At 37.8% G+C, this 12,691-nt stretch overlaps 1 protein-coding gene across 4 annotated transcripts in view; it reads left to right on the forward strand.

Moving 5' to 3' along the window:
• Positions 1 to 12,691, forward strand: part of GUCY1A1 (guanylate cyclase 1 soluble subunit alpha 1) — a 60,883-nt gene that overhangs the window by 10,858 nt on the left and 37,334 nt on the right. The gene's annotated exons all lie outside the window — the stretch shown is intronic.

A 12,691-nucleotide genomic window follows, 5' to 3' on the forward strand; every position in this document is an offset into this window, starting at 1 on the left:
GCCCCGCATCGGGCTCCCTGCTCCGCGGGAAGCCTGCTTCTCCCTCTCCCACTCCCCCTGCTTGTATTCCCTCTCTTGCTGTGTCTCTCTCTGTCAAATAAATAAATAAAATCTTTAAAAAAAAAAAAAAGTCAATGCTTAACCAACTGAGCCACCCAGGCGCCCCAAAAGTAATATATTTTTTTAACATTTAACAAATTCAGGTTGTTTTGGTTGAAGTCTATGAAAAAATCCCAGCCTTACTCTGATACACAGTTGAAAAGGGAGGAGTGATTTAATAGTATTTTCAGATAATTATAGATTTTTCTGGTATAAAAATTTCAAAATTTGAAACATGATCATAACCTAAAGGTTACTTGCAGTATGGGATGAGAAACCATTAAAATCTGTGTTCTGTGAATGGATCTTTATTAATGCATGATTTTGTAACATCATGGTCATTGGAAAATACTGGTTCACTGAGCTTTGCCAGGTCTAACAAAGGTGGATGCACTCTACATTTTATCATGTAGTATCAAAAAATCGCATTCATCAATATCACCTTGGATCTCCTCCGGAAAAATTTTTAAGTATTGGGAAGCTGTCGAGTTCACCATGGCAGATGTAGAAGGTCCAGCTGTGGTGTGGTGTGATGGCTGAGAAAGTCTCCCAGTCTCATCTTTTCAAGCCAATAACCCATCCATAAATATATGAAAAATACAAATAAATTTTCCTTTCAATTGGAATAAATATTATTAAATTCTAACATAGCAGCTTAAGTGAAAAATTTGCAATTTAGAAAACTTAACATAATTTAATATTACTGCAAAACAAAATAGCAAAGTGCAGTTATTTTTTGTATTTACATGGAGGTGTAAGAAAAACTCAGGAATTTCAAAATGATGCTTTATTGAACAATGATGAGGTTACAGAGATAATAGCAAGTATATCCAGTGATTTCTGGGAAGAGCACAGCAGAAGTTCTGAGAACAAACTGAGTTAGTCCCTAGCATACATACATTTATACATGAAATCTACTACCTTAGAAAGTTCTACGCAAGCACAGATTCCATTGGCTGATAAAATTAGGACATTGTTAGATGATTAGATGTTGTATAGCTTCTGGAAAGCTGCACTCAATACCTTTAGAGAATGAGAATGAAAAGGGCACTTGGTATCTCAGTACTGTTATGAAAATAGTTGTGATGTTGCATATCCTTTAAAGGGCCTCAGGGCATCGCCAAGAACTTGCAGATGACACGTTGACAACTACTGCTTTAGGTCAACCAAGCCTCGAACAATGTAACTTACAGGCGCTAGAATAATTTTATACCTAATTTCAGAAACTAGGAGTCAACGTTTATTTTTTTTATTTTTATTTTTTCTAAAAATTTTATTTATTTATTTGACAGAGAGAGAGACACAGCAAGAGAGGGAACGCAAGCAGAGGGAGTGGGAGAGGGAGAAGCAGGCTTCCCGCAGAGCGGGGAGCTCGATGCGGGGCTCGATCCCAGGACCCTGGGATCATGACCTGCGCTGAAGGCAGACGCTTAACCGACTGAGCCACCCAGGCGCCCCTAGGAGTCAACGTTTATTAAGCACATATTATATTCCAAGCATTGTTAAAACTGAATTAAAATTAAAGCATTATTGAACCCCTTGAGAAATGTTCTACCTTATCACTTAAATGTACAGATGAGGAAACGGAGTCAAGAGCAGAAAAGTAATTTGCCTTACTGTCATACCTTCTGTTAGTGGTGGAACCAGTGTTTGTAGTTAGGCAGCGTCCATCCTCTTAAACACTATGTTTTACCACCTTTCCTGGCTATAGAAAAGGTTTCTGGTGGTTTGTAAATTATTTTCCAAATGATCAATAACATATTTGCTTATATAGTAGTCAACTTAAACTCTAGAGTTAGGTTTCAAAGACCTGTGAACTTTCAAATAAAATGTATGAAACGAGATAATTAATGCATTTGAAAGAATTTTGATAGAAATTCAGTTAAATTAGGGATGCCTGGGTGGCTCAGTTGGTTAAGCGTCTGCCTTCTGATCAGGTTATGATCCCAGGGGCCCTGGGATCAAGTCCTGCATTGGGCTGCGAGCCCACATCTCCTTCTGCCTGGCTCTCTCTCTTACTCTCTCTCTGACAAATAAATAAATAAATAAATCTTAAAAAAAAAAGACTCTCTCCTTCTCCCTCTGCCCATCCCACCCCACTCACTCTCTAAAAATAAATAAATAATTTTTTTTTTTTTAGATTTTTATTTATTAATTTGACAGAGAAAGACACAGCGAGAGAGGGAACACAAGCAGGGGGAGTGGGAGAGGGAGAAGCAGGCTTCCCGCTGATCAGGGAGCCCGATGCGGGGCTCGATCCCAGGACCGTGGGATCATGACCTGAGCCGAAGGCAGACACTTAACGACTGAGCCACCCAGGCACCCCAATAAATAAATCTTTAAAACAAAACAAAACAAAAAAGAAATTCAGTTAAATTAAAATAAAATATCTTTAAATTTTCCACCAGTCTAAAGTTGTTATGATTGCAGTGTTTAGGCAACTCTATTCTTCATATGTGTTAGCTCCTTAAAGAATATTTTGTTGGATATATAATTTAAGGGAAACAGATTGGTTTGTTTCCTTTCTTCAGTCCTTAATTTTTTGTTTCATTATTTGCTAGTTTCCATGATTCTCTGGCTTTTTTTTTTTCTTTTTATCTTTGAATTTCAGAAGTTGGTAACTAAATGCTTAGGTGTGATTTTCTTTGTATTTATCATGCATGGGGATTTGCTGAACTTCTTGGATCTGTGAGTTAAAGCTATTATCAAATATGGACTATTCCCAGCCATTTCAAATATTTCTTCTTCCTGCATCCCCTCACCTTCCCCCCCACCCAGGACTCTAAATACATGTATGTTAGACCTTTTGATATTGTTCTATAGATTTCAGGTGCTCTTTTGGTTTTTTTGTTTGTTTGTTTGTTTGTTTTTTGCTGTTTATTCTCTTTGTGATTCTGTTGGGGTTGTTTCTATTAACCTGACTTCAAGTTCACTGATCCCTTCCTCTGATGTTAAGCCAATTAAATGGAATTCTTTATTGCTGGTATTGTAGTTCTCATTTTTAGCATTTCCAATTATTTCATTTTCTTTGCTTGCCATTTCTCAATGGATGCTCTCTATTTACACATGCACACATATATATTAAGCTGCAAGTGTGGAAGACTGAGTCAATATAAATTGTGGGGCATCACTGGGTTCTAATCTATCTTGCAGCAGTCAAAAGGTTTATAAACATTTAACCAGCTTTTCTTGACCCCTGCCCCGGGGGAGATTCTGTCACCTTCCACCACTTCATCTGGGATGAAAATAGCCATGAGTCTCATCTCTCCCACTGCCTGTTATTTTTATTTATTTATTTATTTTGAAATCTATTTCATTTAGATTTCTTTGAGTTCTCCACTGAGTTTTTTTTAAACAACTTAGCCAATGTGTAACTTATGTAAAATCTCACGTATATAAAATACACAGTTGGATATGATTTGACGGATGTATACACCTGTGAAACCACCACCATCATCAACATAAAAAAGATCCCCATCACCCCTTAAAAGTTTTCTTGTGTCTTTTTCCGATCAATTGCCCACTCCTTTGCCCCCAGGCAATCATTGATCTGCTTTCTGTACTTACAGATTTGTTTGCAGTATCTAGATCTTATGGAAAAGTAATGTATTCTTGTATGTGTGGTCTCATTCACAGTTTGAGATTTATCTTCCTTGTTGCCTATATGAGCTGAGTAATAGTCCTTTACATGTGTGGCTATACAACATCTCTTTTTATTTGTTTCCATGATCAGAGACATTTAAATTATTTCCAGGTGTTGACTACTACCAAAAAATCCCCAAAAAACAAAAAAACAAAAAAACCTGCTGTGAACGTTTGCATTCAAGTCTTTGTTTGAAAATATGTTTACCTTTCTTTTTGGGTAAATACTTAGAAATGGAATAACTGGGTGGTATGAGAAGGCATGTTTAACGTTTTAAGAAACCACCAACTGTTTTACAAAGTGGTAGTTCCTTTTTACATTCCCACCAACAGCATATAAAAAATTCCAGTTATCCCACATCATCACTAAGTCTTGGCATTGTCAAACTTTTAAGTTGTAGACATTCCAATGGGTTTTTGCCTCATAATTAGTATTATTGAACATAGGAAGAGATATTTATGGGCTAGTCATGTATTTTTTTAATGAAATATCTATTCAGGTCTCTTGCCCACTTTTAATTGAATTGTTTGCTTTCTTATTTAGCAGTAAAATTTATATATTCTGGATTTAATTACTTTGCTGATTTATGTGTGGCAAATGTTTTCTCCCAGTGTGTGACTTATCTTTCTGTTTATTTAATGACGTCTTTTGAAGAGCAAAAGATTTAAAATTTTGATGAAGTCTAATTTATTATTTTCTTTGATGTTTCATGATTTGTTTTTTCTCTTTGAACATCTTTGCTTCATACAAGGTCACAAAGATTTTCTCCTGTTTTCTTCTATAAGTATTATCATTTTAACATCTACATTTATGGCTGTGATCCATATAGAATTAATTTTTGTATGTGGTATGAAATATGGATCAATGTTCATTTTTTCCATATGCATATCCAGTTGTTCCAACATCATTTATTGAAAAAACTTTTTTTTTCCTCATTGAATTGCCTTGATATGTTGGTTGTATAATTGAACACACAAATCTGGATCTGTTTTGGGGCTCGTTAGTCCATTGATCTCTATGTTACTCCTTTCAAACCAGTATCAAACTCTTTTGATTACTTTAGTTTTATAATAATTTTTAAATAAGGTATATATATCTTTCAGTGTTATTTTTCTTCTTTAGTATTGACTTAGCCATTCTATGTCTTCTATTAAATCTTAGTATCATCTTTTCAATATCTCCTAAAATGATAACTGGGATTTTAATTGGGATTGCTTTGAATTTATAGACTATTTGGGAAAAATTGGTACATTAACAGTATTAAGCATGATATACTTCTGCATTTCTTTGGCCTTCCTTATTTTATCTTACTGCTATTTGTAGTTTTCAGTATAGAGGTCTTGCAAACCTTTGGTTAGATTTATTCCTAAGTATTTCATATTTATTGATATTATTATATATGGATTTTTAAAAATATTATTACCCAGCTGTTTACTATTAGTACAGAAATTACAACAGATTTTTGTAGATTAGCACACATACATACATAGTTGTATTTGCAACCTTGCTAAATTCACATCTTAGTTCTAGCTGTCACAGGCAGGTTTCACTTTATTGTGCTTCACAGATACTGTGTTTTTCCAAATTGAAAGTTTGTTGGAACCCCGAATCCAGCAAGTCTCCTAGGGCCATTTTTCCAACAGCATTTGCTCACTTTGTCTCGATGTCACATTTTGGAATGATCACGGTATTCGAAAGTTTTTCATTTGTTATGGTGATCTGTGATCAATGATTACAACTCACTGAAAGCTCAGATGTTGGTTAGCATTTTTTAGCAATAAAGTACTTTTCAGGGGCGCCTGGATAGCTGAATCGGTTAGGCCGCCAACTCTTGATTTCGGCTCTAGTCATGAACTTGGGGTGGTGGGATCAGACCCTGTGTCTGGGGGCTCTGCGCTCAGCAGGGAGTCTGCTTGGGATTCTCTCTCTCCCTCTCCTTCCACCCCTCCTTGCCCCCGCCCCCACCCTCTCGCTCGCTCGCTCGCTCTCTCTAAAATAAATAAATAATTTTTTTAAAAAAATAAAGTACTTTTCAATTAAGGTATGTACATTTTTTTAGACATAATGCTATTATACACTTAATAGATTATAGTATGGTATAAACATAACTTTTATTTGCACCTAAAATTCACTTGACTCACTTTATTGCAATTTTGCTTTATTGCCATTGTTTGGAACTAAACTTGCAATATCTCTGAGATATGCTTATATTTGGTAGATCCCTCGGGAATTCCTACATGAACAATTATATATACATACAACAAACAGGGATAGTTTCACTTCTCTTTTTCCAATCTTTGTGTCTTTTATTTCTCTTTCTTATTGCAATGATTAGGATCTAACTTTAATGCAATTGATTAGGTGTGGTGGCATCTTTGCCTTATTTCTGATCATAGTAGAAAGTAGTAAGTCTTTAATTTTGGGTATGACTTTTACTGTAGTTTATATAGACGTCCTCTGATAGATTTTTTAAAACTATGATTATGTAGTTTATCTAGCTAGTTCTCATTCTTGGGACTGGAGTAGGAGTTTCTTGTGATTTTCTATAATCTAATCAGAAGTGAAGACTCTGTACTTTGACTTTAAGCTAACTTGATACAGATGTGGTTAAGTATTTCTATTTATAGAAAACTACCAGTATACATAAATAAAGAACAAGAGATTTCCCATTCTCAAAATCCTTCCTTCAAACTTGCTGTTTCTCAATGTAATCTGTAATCAATCACACTATAATATTTCCTCACTATAACTCCTTGTTTCCTTTCACTTTTACTCTACTATTCTTATTGAAATTTGTCTCATAAAAGCTATAAATGTCTTTCTAATGTAAAAATCAGATGATATTTTCTCAGTGCTCCTGCTATGGACTGAATTGTGTCCCCACCCAAATTCATATGTTGAAGCTCTAAAAATCCCCAATGCATTTGGAGGCAGGGGCCTTTGGGAGATAATTGGGTATAAGATGAGGTCAGGAAGGTGAGACCCTCATGATGGGATTAGTGCCCTTATAAGAAGAGACAGCAGAGAACTTGGTCTTTCTCTCTCTCCTTGCACCATGTTAGGATACAGTGAGAAAGTAGCCATCCACAAGCCAGGAAGAGAGCTTTTACCAAATCCAACCATGTTGGCACCTGATCTGGAACTTTCAGCTTCTAGAACTGTGGAAAATGAATATTGACTGTTTAAGCCACCCAGTCTATGGTATTTTGTTAACATCGGACTGAGCTGACTAATAGACCCCCTTACCCTCTTCAGACGTGCAAAATACACTTCTTTTTGAACATGTGTCCTCTTCTGTTTCCATTCTCATCATAGTTTTCTGATTTCTGCTTCTCCATCTTAGTTATAACGATCCTTTTCCAACTCTGAAATATGAATATTCCCCCAGAGTAAAGAATTTGGCTGTTTTCTCTCTCTACTTGCAGCCCTTTGACATCAAACAGTTTGAATTAAAGTCAACTTTAAGAGCTTCCTCAGTGTGGAGGACCACACACTCATGTCTCTAATGCTTAATTAAAAATTCCAATTTTCCAATATATCTCTACCTAGATGTCCTGCTAATAGTTCAAGATCCATGTGTACAAAACGGAATTCAGTATCCCTTCTCTCAAGCCTACTTGTGTTACCTCTTTCTATAAATGGTACCATTATCTTTCCAGACAAACCTCAAAGTCATCTTGTTCCTCAGATCTAGTCATTTGCCACGTGATGTCAACTTTAATTTTGTAATATCTCTAGCACCCATCCTTTCCTGCCCCTTCCCACAGCTTCCTTCACTCCCCCCATTCACTTACACTGTTCTCCCTCTTTGGCATGAGTTTTTGCTGATGACTTTATGGCCAAACCTTAGTCATTTTCAAAACTAAGCTCAAATTCCATGCATTCCAAGAAGGTATCCCTGATCACCTTTCTGCTACCACTACCTTAAAGCGATGTTTCTTATAAACATCATTAACTTTCTGTCTCTACCTATCCTCCACTTTTTATTATAGCCATTTACAAAAATATATATCACCCATTCTAGACTTTGAAGAAAATTAAAGAAAGGAATCATTTTATCTTTTTCAGAAACTCAGTAAATATTGATTGAACTATAAGTTCATTTATTAAGAACTCATTATAAAACTTGTTTTCAAGAAGCAACACATTTTGGGGCGCCTGGGTGGCTCAGTTGGTTAAGCGACTGCCTTCGGCTCAGGTCATGATCCTGGAGTCCCTGGATCGAGTCCCGCATCGGGCTCCCTGCTCGGCAGGGAGTCTTCTTCTCCCTCTGACCCTCCCACCTCTCATGTGCTCTCTCTCATTCTCTCTCTGTCAAATAAATAAATAAAATCTTTAAAAAAAAAAAAAGAAGCAACACATTTTATAGGCGCCAATTGAGCCTCATTTTACTTCTATTTTATACCTTTTTGACTGTTTTGTCTTTTATATTGGTTATAAGAATAGCCTAATATTAGTATATTTTATTGACATTAGCTCATATTTATTGAATACCAAATAATATAAGATGCTGTGCTCAGTGCTTCTGACAAAGCAATGAACTGTAGGAAACATGTATGGTTTTTCACTTAGCTAATTTCACAGGAAGTGGAAAAAGAGGATAGGTGACTACCTGAGCCTTGTTGGCTTCTTTGTCACACTTTAGTAAACTTCAGAAATTTTTATCTATAACAAGATTTCTCCTTTCCAAAAAAGGTAAACAATAAATAAAAAAAGAGAAAAGGGAAGAAATAATAAAAAATAAATAACACAGTAAATACAGAATAATAAAATGGAAAAGGAAAATATATAGGAAAACATTTTGAAACACTTTTCTTCTCAAGCTGTATGCCATTTATATATATATATATATATATATACACACACACACATATATATATGTATTTGTGTCTGCACATACACAAGATCCAGTGAAAATAAAATGAAAAGATTGAGTGAATTTGATAATAAGGATTTAAGCTACCCTAACCCCTTCCATGTTTATAACAGATGAGTTCAAGCCAGTCGTTCTGTCATTTAATTACAGCATAAAATAACTCATTGGAGGGACACCTGGGTGGCTTAGTCGGTTAAGCGTCTGCCTTCTGCTCAGGTCATGATCCCCGGATCCTGGGATCAAGTCCCACATGGGGCTCCTTGCTCAGTGGGGAGACTACTTCTCCCTCTGCCTGCCATTCCCCATGCTCCCTGCCCAGCTTGTGCTCTCTCTCTCTCTGACAAATAAATAAAAAATTTAAAAAAATAATTAAAAAAAAAACCTCATTGGAAGTCCAAAATTGAATAAATTGCGATCTACATTGGCTAGTTAGATTAAGTCTGAAAACATACCTACTTTCTTTTTATTTTTTTTTAAAGATTTTGGGGTGCCTGGGTGGCTCAGTCGGTTAAGCGTCTGCCTTCGGCTCAGGTCATGATCCCAGGGTCCTGGGATTGAGCCCCACATCAGGCTTCATGCTCAGCCAAAAGCCTGCTTCTCCCTCTCCCTCTGCCCCTCCCCCACAGCCCCATCCCCCACTCGTGCTCATGCTCTCTCTCTTGCTCTCTCTCTATCTCAAATAAATAAATAAAATCTTTAAAAAAAGATTTTATTTTTTTATTTATTTTAGAGAGAGAGAGAGAGCAGTGGGTGGGAGGAGAATCTCAAGCAGATTCCATGCTGAGCGCTGAGCCGAGGTGGGGCTCGATATGATAACCCTGAGATCACAACCTGACCTGAAAATAAGAGTTGGATACTCAACCGACTGAGCCACCCAGACACCCCCATACCTACTTTCAATTAAGTGGCAAAGATTGGATCATGAGTAAGGTTATTTAGAAAATATTTTTAGAGAATTAAAAAAGGACTAAAGATAGCTTCTTGAGAAAGTGCAAAAGATGATGAGAAAATCATGAAAAAGAGTCTGGGGAAATACTGTAGAAACTACAGACAGCCAGAGCAATCTGATGGCATGTATTAATATTAATTCATTAATATTATTAATAATGATGTATGGATGAAATGTAAGCCTCTGATTAGACTAAGCTAAAGTATTTTTTTTTTAAGCTGAAGTATTTTTAACTCTCAAATTATTAAGGGTGGGGGGCACCTGGGTGGCTCAGTCATTAAGTGCCTGCCTTCGGTTCAGGTCATGATCCCAGGGTCCTGGGATCGAGCCCTGCATCAGTCTCCCTGCTCAGCTGGGAGCCTGCTTCTCCCTCTCCCGCTGCCCCCTGCTTGTGTTCCCTCTCTAGCTGTCTCTCTCTCTATGTCAAATAAATAAATAAAATCTTTAAAAAAAATTCTTAAGGGTGGAACTTGAACTAAAATTATCGTTAAAAAGGGGCTCCTGGGTGGCTCAGTTGGTTAAGCAGCTACCTTTGGCTCAGGTCATGATCCCAGGGTCCTGGAATCGAGTCCGGAATCGGGCTCCCTGATCAGCGGGGAGCCTGCTTATCTCTCTCCCTCTGCTGTTCCCCCTGCTTGTACTCTCTTTCTCAGATAAATAAATAAAATCTTTTAAAAAATACTGTTAAAAATAAATAAAAATAAATGAAAAATAAAATTACTAAGGGTTAAATTTTTCTCAAAGCCGTCCCTGCAGTTGTTGGACGTCCACAAAAGGAGGAGAGCTTTTCTGCATTTCGGGTGAAGGGGTGATCAGAGTATAGTTGATTCTTGAACAATGCGGGGGTTAGGGACACTGCCCCTTGCACAGTTGAAAATCCACATGACTTTTGACCCCTAAAACTTAGCTACTAAGAGCATACTGTTGACCTGAAGCCTTAGCAATAGAATAAACAGTCAGTTAACACATAGTTCGTGTGTCACATGTATTATATACTGTATTTTTACAATAACTAAGAGGAAAGAAAATGTTATTAAGAAAATCATAAGGAAAATACATGGACAGTACTGTACTGTATTTATTGAAAAACAAATCTGTGTATAAGTGGACCAATGCCGTTCAAATTCATGTTTTTCAAAGTTCAGCTGTATATTGGAGTAAATTCTGGGCTGCTTGTAGTCCATCTGCCTGAGTTCCCAAATGACTCATACACCTCGGTAACTTTGGGATTTGGGCCAAGTCATTGAAATCTGACTTCTGTTCTGCCATCTGCAAGTAGGAAGGGTTACAATACACAGTCTCTAACATCTTTGCTAGTTCAAAACTTCTGTCATGCAAATGCCTGTGTCTTTATGTTCACTTTTACGTAGGAGATACTGAAATGGAGAAGAAAAATTGCTTGGGGTTTACTATGAACAGGAAGGCTTCTTTTAACTTTTCCCATTTTGAATCAATTAGATGTAAAAAGGCATTAAAATAATATAGTTGTGGTTTTGGATTTAATGGGAAAGAACTGGGCCTTTCTCAACATGTTACTTTGTGAGTATCCAAATATATACCTGCAAAAGACACATCCAGAAGCCAAAATTTACTTCTGGTAATGATTTCTTTTAATTTAATCATTATGTAAAAGTTCAGAAAGAATGGAATTTGTGCTGGACCCTGCTGCATTTCTTTTGCTGGCCTGGTTCCCACATGAGCATCAAGGATCTGTATCCCACTGTTGGTGACAGAAGGTCATTTTCTTTTTTTTTTTTTTTTTTTAAGGTTTTATTTATTTATTTGAGAGAGAGAGAATGAGAGCACATGAGAGGGGGGAGGTTCAGAGGGAGGAGCAGACTCCCTGCAGAGCAGGGAGCCCGATGCGGGACTCGATCCCAGGACTCCAGGATCATGACCTGAGCCGAAGGCAGTCGCTTAACCAACTGAGCCACCCAGGCGCCCAAGAAGGTCATTTTCTGTCTCATGAATCAGAAGAGCTCTGCTATTGAACTGAGAACCCAGGAAGGCCCCTTACTACCCATGATGTCCCCAGGAGCTTCCAGAGAAACATCTTTCCTGGGGTCTCCAGGGTGGGATTTTTGGGTGAATTGTAAATTGTAGAAGAAGGAGGTCTTTTTCAAAACACAACCTTTACATACCTTCTCCGGGCGTGTTACCCACCTAGCACCTTCACATGTTCACCATCCCAGAAGCTCTCCAAAACCCCTCTGGTTAGGATTTTTTATGGAGGCTTCATGAGCTAGGCATGATTGATGAGATCATTGACCATCAGTGATTAACTCTACCTTCAGACTCTCTCTGCTTTCCAGCGCCCAGGAAGGGAGAGAGAATTCCAACCCTCTAATCACATGGTTGGTTCCCCCGGCAACCAGGCCCCATCCCGAAGCTATCCAGGAGCCTTATCACTTTGGAGATTCCTTAGGTTTCAGCAGTTGTGTGCCAGGAAACAGCAGGCAGAAGCCAAATATATATTTCTTATTCTGTCATAGCGTGGCTATGTTCCAATGAAACTTTATTTATGGACCCTGCAATTTGAATCTCATATAGTGTACATGTATCATGAAGTATTCTTTGGATTTATTCAACCACTTAGTAACATAAAGACCATCTTAGCTCTAGGGCAGAACAAGAACAGGCAGCAGGTTGGATTTCGCCACTGTTTGCCAACCCCTGCTTTAAAAGGCCCCAAGAAGGGCGCCTGGGCGGCTCAGTCAGTTGAGCATCTGACTCTTGATTTCAGCTCAGGTCATGATCTCAGGGTCGTGAGATTGAGCCCCTCCTCCCCCATCGGGCTCCACGCTGGCATGGAGTTTTGTCTGTTTGAGATTCTCTCTGCCCCCCCTGCCCCCCCCCACTCTCACACACTTTCTTTCTCCTAAAAAGGGGGGGGGGGTTTCCTGAAAGTCTAGTGTTTTCCTGAGTGTGGGGTTTAGCTTTATCTGACCTTCCTAGTCCTGGCCCAGTGTAGGCATCGCCTTCACTGCTTGTGCCTCTACTATTGATATATTTGTTCCTGTTCTTGTTTTTTCTCTTTGTTGAGAGAAGGTGCTTACAAGTCTTAAGTTTTCATGGCTTTGTAGTTTGGAGCCCTTTTTCTCAAGGATCTTGAGAAAAGTGTCAA

This window comes from Phoca vitulina, unplaced genomic scaffold (assembly GCF_004348235.1).
Source record: "Phoca vitulina isolate PV1807 unplaced genomic scaffold, GSC_HSeal_1.0 scaffold14, whole genome shotgun sequence".
NCBI classification, from domain to species: domain Eukaryota; kingdom Metazoa; phylum Chordata; class Mammalia; order Carnivora; family Phocidae; genus Phoca; species Phoca vitulina.